This window comes from Panthera uncia, chromosome C2, assembly GCF_023721935.1.
Source record: "Panthera uncia isolate 11264 chromosome C2, Puncia_PCG_1.0, whole genome shotgun sequence".
In the NCBI taxonomy this organism is placed as follows: domain Eukaryota; kingdom Metazoa; phylum Chordata; class Mammalia; order Carnivora; family Felidae; genus Panthera; species Panthera uncia.
Genome location: NC_064810.1, coordinates 108234535 through 108243244, shown reverse-complemented (window position 1 = coordinate 108243244; position 8710 = coordinate 108234535). Strand labels below are relative to the sequence as shown.

At 37.5% G+C, this 8710-nt stretch overlaps 1 pseudogene; it reads left to right on the top strand.

Annotated features, from left to right (window-relative positions):
• Positions 1–1814: 1814 nt before the first annotated feature.
• Positions 1815–1912, top strand: LOC125922219 (uncharacterized; annotated as a pseudogene).
• The last annotated feature ends 6798 nt before the right edge of the window (positions 1913–8710 follow it).

The window sequence follows — 8710 nt, the reverse complement described above, 5'->3', positions numbered from 1 at the left end:
TTCATAAATGTATCATTATTGATCAGATTAAAACATGTTACAAGATACTTTCAGTAGTTTAAGTCACTGTTATTGTACATAATAAGTATTCATAAGTAGGAACAGAAAAGAGAGGCTTCCAAATTCAGAACCTACCAAAACTTTCAGAGTTTGGGTCCTATAAACATGAATGCCTAGGAAATATAAGTTTCCTGTTCTAAAAAAGGCTTTCCTAACTGCATTTGCTTGAGCTAATCATTAATGAATCAGAATTCTTGTATTGCACAGCTCTTGTTAATTTGCGAGTCTAAATATACACTTATGGCATAATTGGGATTTTACTGACACTATTGATGTATTAAATCATGTGTTTAATCATTCAATAAATATTTACTGGGCACTATCTGATGTGTCTGAAACTGTGTTGAGTACTGGGGTACTGGGGACTGAGTATATCAATGAACCAGACAGAATGGTCTCTATTACCATGACATATATATAGACTCATGAGAAAGACAACAGACAGAAGACAATACACAAGTAAGCACACAAAGACAGATTTAATTGGGTTTTGTTGTTATTGTTTTTTAATTTTTATTTATTGTGGGAAAGAGAGAACAAGTGGGGGAGGGGCAGAAAGAGAGGAAGAGACAGAATCCCAAGCAGGCTCTGCACTGTCAGCACAGAGCCCAACACAGGGCCCAAACTCACGAACCGTGAGATCATGACCTGAGCCAAAATCAAGAGTCAGACGCTTAACTGACTAAGCTATCCATATGCCCCAAAGACAGAGTTAATTATAAACTGTAATTAAGTACAGCCCTTGCTGTTGACTGAATAACAAGTTAAATAACGTTCTTTTGAGATGGGAATGTTGAAGAAGACATCTGACCAACAAGAAGTAAAAAGTGATACAAACATAGGGGAATAGATTATTCTTAGCAGACGGAACAGGGCACCAGAGGTTCCTGAATAGGGAAGTATGAATGGGATTTGGTACCCTTAAGAAGCAGAGGGAACGCCAGTGTGTCTGAAACATTTTGAGCAAAAAAAGTATGTATATATGACATAAGGTTAAAGAATAAACCTGGGGGTCAGATCATATAAATTCATATCAAGTCATTCTAAGGATCTGACATTTTATCCTATAGGGAATGGGAAGTTATTGAAGGACTTTGGGCAAGATAGACAAAATGATCAGGTTTTATGTTTTTTTTTTTAAAGGTTATATAGAAAATGTTTTGGTGAGAAACAAGATAAATACAAAGATGAATTTCTCACAAGAATTGTGCAAATGTTACATATTCTTCTTTATTGGGAATAGGGAAATCCATTGAAATTACTGCAGTTATCTAAAGGAAAAGTGATGGGGTGCCTGGGTGGCTCAGTCAGTTAAGCACCCAACTTTGGCTCAGGTCATGATCTTGTGGACCTTGAGTTCAAGCCCCACATCGGGCTCTGTGCTGACAGCTCAGAGCCTGAAGCCTGCTTCGGATTCTGTCTCCCTCTCTCTCTGCCCCTCCCCTGCTCACACTCTGTCTCTCTCAAAACTAAATAAACGTTAAATTTTTTTTTTAAATAAAGGAAAAGTGACAGTTGCTTGGACTGGAGGGGTAACTGTGATAACGTGGAGAAGTGGCCAGGTATTTTAGACACAAAGAACAGGACTTACTGAAAGACTGGAAGTGGCTATGAGAAAAAATAGGAACGACAGCTGCCTCTCAGGATCTGGCTTAAGGAGAAGATCAGGAAAGAGAGATCATTCTAGAAGCTCTGGAAAGAGAGATCAAGAATTTAGTTTCTCAAAAGGGAACGAAAACACACTTGACCCATGCAACCTCTTGTAGTTTCTATATCAAAATTGGAATAATGCAAAGATTAGCATGACCCCTTCACATGGCTGGTTCATATTTGTGAAGTATTGCAAAAATTAAAAAAAAACTCACTTCTAAAAGGAAAAGTATTTGGGGTGCCTGGGTGGTTCAGTCAGTTAAGTGTCTTCCTTTGGCTCACATCATGATCTCACAGCTCGTGGGTTCGAGCCCTGCATCGGGCTCTGTGCTGACAGCTCAGAGCCTGGAGCCTGCTTCAATTCTATGTCTCCTTCTTTTTCTGCCCCTCCCTCACTTGTGCTCTGTCTCTCTGTGTCTCTCAAAAATAAACAGTAAATATTAAAAATTAAAAATAAATAAATAAATAAATAAATAAATGGTAAAGTATAAAGAAAAAAACAAATTAAAATAAATAACATTACCAAGAAACATTAAAGGAGTAACATCAAGTATACTACTTTATACCCTAAACACAAATTAATTCAAGTCTCTTACAGAAAGACAAGATGTCAAATTTGGTTTAAAAAAAAAAAAACAGATCTGTTATGTACAACAAACATACTTAATGTGATAAACAGAGTTAGAAAATATAGGGATGATCAAAGAGATGCTAAGAAATTTGAATAAAAAATCAGGAGTGGCATATAATATTAGTCAAGATGAAATATAAGGATAAAAAAATAACTAGGACAGAGAGACAATATGTTATGATACAAGACATAATCATGTAGCAGTCATTAGCCTATGCATCAAACAATGTGGCAACTATACTCACATAAAAAATAAATATTAGAAATATCTATCAAGAGCAACACCTGGGTGGCTCAGTTGGTTAAGCATCCAACTTCTGCTGGGGTCATGATCTCGTGGTCTATGAGTTCGAGCCCCGTGTGGGGCTCTATGCTGACACCTCAGAGCCTGGAACCTGCTTCAGATTCTGTGTGTGTGTCTCTCTCTCTCTCTCTCTCTCTCAAAAATGAATAAACATTAAAAAGAAAAGAAATATCTATCAAGACAATATGATAAAATTGACATTAGCAATTAATAATACTATCAAAAACCTTCAAATTATCTATGTTAAGATTTAGATGTCTCCCCATGAAGACATCGGACAAGCAGTTCAGGGCTGAGAACAGCACTGTTGTGACACTTCTACATGTAGTGCTTTCGTGCCCATATATGCATTCACGTGGTAGATGATGATTCTTTTAATGTTTCAGACCTACAGCAATTAGAGACTGACATTTGTCTCACCAGGTCTTGCTTGGGTTTAGTTCCAATACAATGGGAGAAAAGTTTTAGGACATAAAGAGGATTGTTTTACTCCTTCATTACTGCATCAAGAAAACCCTAAGCAATAACCAGATATTACATGCACTCTTTACAGTCCTCTGGCAAGGTAACATTTTTTCAAAGTCCACGTGGCTTGGACACCTAACCTTACCTAGCTTACTTGGTCCTTGGGCAAACACATAAAGACAGCTTTGCCTACAGCCCACAGACAGGCTTGAGGACAATTACCAAGCAATGATTTGAATGGGATAATAGGTTCTAACTTGTTTTATTACCTTTCCTGGAGCAGAAACCAAGGCCTCAAGTGACATCCAATTATAGTTCTTAATTCATGTGAGGCATGTTCAATGCTGACATCAAATCACAACATCCTTAACCTCACTTGGGTGCCAAAAGACAAGATTTTCTTCTATTCTCTAGAATAAACTTCAAGTAGCAAATATACATAATTGGCTAGGCAAAGAGGGATTTCTCACAGGAATCTGCAATATGTGTAATTTGTCTTCTCTCCTTGTTACAGTATGTATAATTTATCTTGTGAGAAATGAATGGGAAAAGGGCACAGGGGTCTTTCTGCAACTTGGCTATTAGTCACAACCTATTAATACCATATTCTTCCCAAGAGAGATGAGTAATGCCACAGCCCCATGATATCAGAGGCTTGGAAAGGACTCCTATAACATGGAGTATTGCAGGTAGAATTAGATGAGGATTCTGGTCATGGATTAAAGGGAAAGAGACTAATTAAAAATAACTCCAGGGGTGCCTGGGTGGCTCAGTCGGTTGAGTGTCCGACATCGGCTCAGGTCATGATCTCGCGGTTGGTGGGTTCGATCCCCGCATAGGGCTCTGTGCTGACAGCTCAGAGCCTGGAGCCTGCTTCGGATTCTGTCTGTCTGTCTGTCTGTCTGTCTCTCTCTCTCTCTCTCTCTGCGCCTCCCCCACTCACGCTCTGGCTCTCTCTCCCTCAAGGATAAATAAACATTAAAAAAAAATTTTAAATAATAATTCCAAGATTTTCTGAGAAAGTCCAGAATAAGGGTCACATTTTGGAAGAGGAATTCAATTTAAAACAAATGAAATGTTTTTCCCAAATGTGAATATCCATCAAGTACCTGGAAGTGTGGGAGATGTTCAGAAGACAGATTAACAAGAATACTTATTGTTTGGGTTTAATTCACACAGAGGCAATGATGTGTATGAATGTTAACTGAGTGCCTTTGTAGTAACTGTATTTTCTAGTTGTTGACATTATTTAACTGATACTTTATTGCCTAAGTTTGTGGCTTAAAAATAAAATGTTTATATAAATTGTAATAATCTTAGCAAATACCAAAAACAAAAAGTGTAAATAATCATTCCTGTTAGATGTTAGGTCTTGCAGCAGGTGAAAGAACCCTTGAAAATAAACCAAATTTTAAACTAAAACTTTATTTTTAGAGTATCTAAAATACTTTAGAGTATTAAACTAAATTTTTTTATTTTTAGATTATCTACCTTTAAAATAATGTACACACACACACACACACACACAAACACACACACACATTTAGGTAGAAGTAACATAAAAGCCTTTGCAAATATTTCTTAGGTTAAAGAAAAGATAACATTGTGAATTATATGTGGAAGTGATGGTTTGTTTACTGGCTGTTCAAGGAGTCTTGATCCCCCTTTCTGCCTCTATTCCTGCACACAGTATCCACATCCCCGCCCTCTGCCCAGGAACAGACAAGAGCCTAGAACCACAGCCAGGTGGTTGTTCCATGGGGATAACAAAGGGCCAGAAGTTCTCCCTGTCCTTCCAACTCCACCCTTTTCATTTCTCTTTCCATTTTTCCAGGTTCAGAATTCCTCCCTAGTCTCTGTAAGAAAAAAAGAAAAAAACTGAGTCTGCAAGTTTGCTTCTTCTTTTCTTTTTTTTTTTAATTCAAGTTAGTTAACACATAGTGTAATAATGGTTTCAGGAGTAGATTTTAGTGATTCATCACTTACATATAACCCCCAGTACTCATCCCAACAAGTGTCCTCCTTAATGCCCATCACCCATCTAGCCCACCCTCATCCACTTCCCCTCCAAAAACTCTCAGTTTGTTCTCTGTTTTTAAGAGTCTCTTATGGTTTACCTCCCTCTCTGTTTTTATCTTATTTTATTTTCCCTTCCCTTCCCCTATGTTCATCTGTTTGGTGTCTTAAATTCCACGTATTAGTGAAATCATATATTTATGTTTCTCTGACCGCCTTATTTTACTTAACATAATACACTCTAGTTACATCCACACTGTTGCAAATGGCAAGATTTCATTCTTTTTGATTGCCAAGTAATATTCCATGGTACATACATACCACATGGGACTGGGGGAGTGGTGAGGGGAAGGAAGACGTTTGTGCACAAATGATGGAGAATATGAGGAAAGAATGTTCATAATCCAATCAAGTCACACTCATAGCATGTCTTCTTTTTCTCTTACCATAAAAGATGTTATCAGGGTTTTTCTCCCTACTTAAAAGATCTTAAAAGTAAGAATCATGTCTTACCCAGTCAATTAGTGTTTAGTGAGTGAGAACATGAGTGAATGAATAGATGAGTGAATGAATAGATGAGTTAATGAAATTTTCTTCTTCAGAGTGGGGGCTAAAGATGTTTGAATAGGGCTTTTTCAGTTTACAAGTTTCTCAATATACATTTTGTCATTTAATTCTTGATAGAGTTGCATAAAGTAATTTTAGAGATAAAAAAACTAAGGTAATTTAAAATACTTTTTAATATTTACTTATTTTTGAGAGAGAGAGTGTGTGTATGTGTAAGCAGGGGAGGGGCAGAGAGAGAGGGAGACACAGAATCTAAAGCAGGCTCCAGGCTCTGAGTTGTTCACACAGAGCCCGACACGGGGCTCGAACTCACGAACTGTGAGATCACGACCTGAGCTGAAGTCAGTTGCTTAACTGACTGAGTCACCTAGGCACCCCAAAACTAAGATGATTTTGAAGTTACGACACGAATCCGGGTCTTCTGACTCCAACTAGCTGCCATTTTCATTCTATGAGTCTGTGTCTTTAGAAGAATGAGAGAAATTAGAACAGTGATGTCTGAGGCTAGAGAAGGAGGATGTTTATTAAAGAATCCATGTAGAATAGGCCAATAAAGGGCAGCCTAGGCCCATGGAAGCAGGTACTCATTCACTTGGCCCCATTTGCACTTCCTTCCTCTTACCGGTGGTTCTTGAGTTGCCTCAGGAGCTACATGACTCAGATGCCCAGTATCTTGACTGCCATGTCCTATTCTCCTCTCCATGTAGTAAGTGTTTTGCTTTTCTGATTGCCTGTGCCCTCACTCCCACCCCCCATAAAAAACTCTTTGGAAGACCAGTATAAACTCCTCTTATGGACTACAGCCACTCCCAATCCCACTTGAGAGTAAGAGTAATACCTGATCCCAGGTCCCCTAGGCCATTCCTTGGTTTTAATGCTTGTAATGTCAACTGTCAACTGCCAACTACTTACAACTTCCATTGCCAAATATAGTGCTGATCCCTTTAAGTGTTTAACTATTAACCCTCTAACATACCCATGGCATTTATATTATAATTATTATTTTCCTGTCAAAGGAATCAAGATCAGAAAAATAAGGTAACTTAGCTAAGGTCAGTGACACAGTTAATTAGTACAGGAGCTGCATGTCAACTTCAGGTCTGGCTAATGACAAAGCCCAGGTTCTTCCGTAGCATCGGGTACCTTGTGCAGGTACTCCATCTCCAGTGAGTCCTTCTTGACAATCATATCTATAACAACACCTGCCCCCAGTCACTCCTTGTTCTTTTACCCTGCCTTGTTTTTCTTCAGACCATTGACCCTCATGTATAAATTGATTTTTGTCCCCATGACTAAAATCCAAGCTTCCAGAGGGCAGGGACTTACCATTTTTGTTTGTTGCTGCCTTCTCCATTGCATAAAGCAGAGCCTGGCAATAGTTTTATCTCAATAAATACTTTTTTAAATATATGGATATATAATTCTAGAATACTTGTTATTTCAGTTTCTAAGTATAGTTCCCTCAATATTTTTCCTGTGAGAATGAGGGCAAAGTTATATATAGAAAAATTAAGAAAGGGTATGAGAGACAATCTAAGTAATGCTAAACAGCAGGAAGAGTAACTAATGTTTTTGACATTATACATTCATTTACATGTCAGGGTATTCCAGCCCTGTATTACTGAAAGATTACCTAATCAGCTTACAATGCTGCAACAAACATTCCCCAAATCTCAGTGGCTCACAATAGCAAACCTGTATTTCCTGCTCGCTTTACATGAAGGCTGCAGGTTGGCTACAACTCTTCTGGGCTTGACTTAGCTCACGTGTCTTCACATTCTTGGTCCAAAGCTGAAGGATAGTCACTACCTAGGCCATGCTGTTCTCTTAACAGAAAGCAGACATTCGAGGAGAGACATGGCCAATCCACAGAAGTACTTTCAATATTATGTCTATTCACATTCTATTAGCAGAAACTAGTGATATGATCAAGCCAAAGTCAATGGAAAAAACAATGCATATAAGAATTCAAGGAAAGGGGTGCCTGGGTGGCTCAGTTGGTTAAACATCCAACTTTAGCTTGGGTCGTGATCTCATGGTTCATGCATTCAAATCCCACATCAGGCTCTCTGCTGTTAGCACAGAGCCCACTGTGGACCCTCTGTTTCCTTTTCTCTCTCTCTCTCTCTCTCTCTCTCTCTCTCTCTCTCTCAAAAATAAATAAACATTAAAAAATTATAAAAACAATTCAAGGCAAGATCAAGGAATGAGTAAGACAATATACTATATAGATATTATATTTCTAGATCTCTCTATCTAAGATCATTTCCTTCACTGATTGCACACATTTATAAATGACCCATCTTATATTTTTCATCAAGTTTTTTCTTTCCTAAGTACACACTTGTGTCTACTGAATATTGGCCAGATTTTCATTATACGTTTTTCCCAACTTTGTACAGACTGACTTTTAATATGAATTTCTAACTTACTAACTCTCAAATTTGGCCTCATTGACAAATTTAATCTTATTCAGTCAAATATGACCGAAGTCCATGAAAACCAAGGTCATTGGAAAGACCTTTATTTTTTGAACATAGAAATCTCATGGAATGATTTGTCCATAACAAAATCAATAAAGCATTTGATTCTTCAGCTGTGAAATACCCAACATGCTTAGTCAGAGAAAATACAATCTTAGTTTTAAAGACTTCCTTAAGTATCATGACAATTTTGCTGTTCTTGGAACTTTATCAATATTTCATGATGATATTCTTCTCTGCAGGAGAACCTAAGAAAAATATTCTATTAATCATGGAGATATTAAAACTATCTGTCACTTGTAGCATGCATATGTAATAAAGTAATCAGATAAAATTGATATCAGAGACAAATGGTCCACATTAAAAATGTCTGCTCAAACTTCTGAAATTGCTCCTTTTATGATGATCTCAGTAACTAAACCTCTCAATTTGCAAATGAAGATAAATGAGAAGATAATTTTTTAAACTCTGAATTGTAGAACAGAATAAAGAGAGGCCTAAAGTGGCTAACAGTGTAATAGCTGAAAAACATGC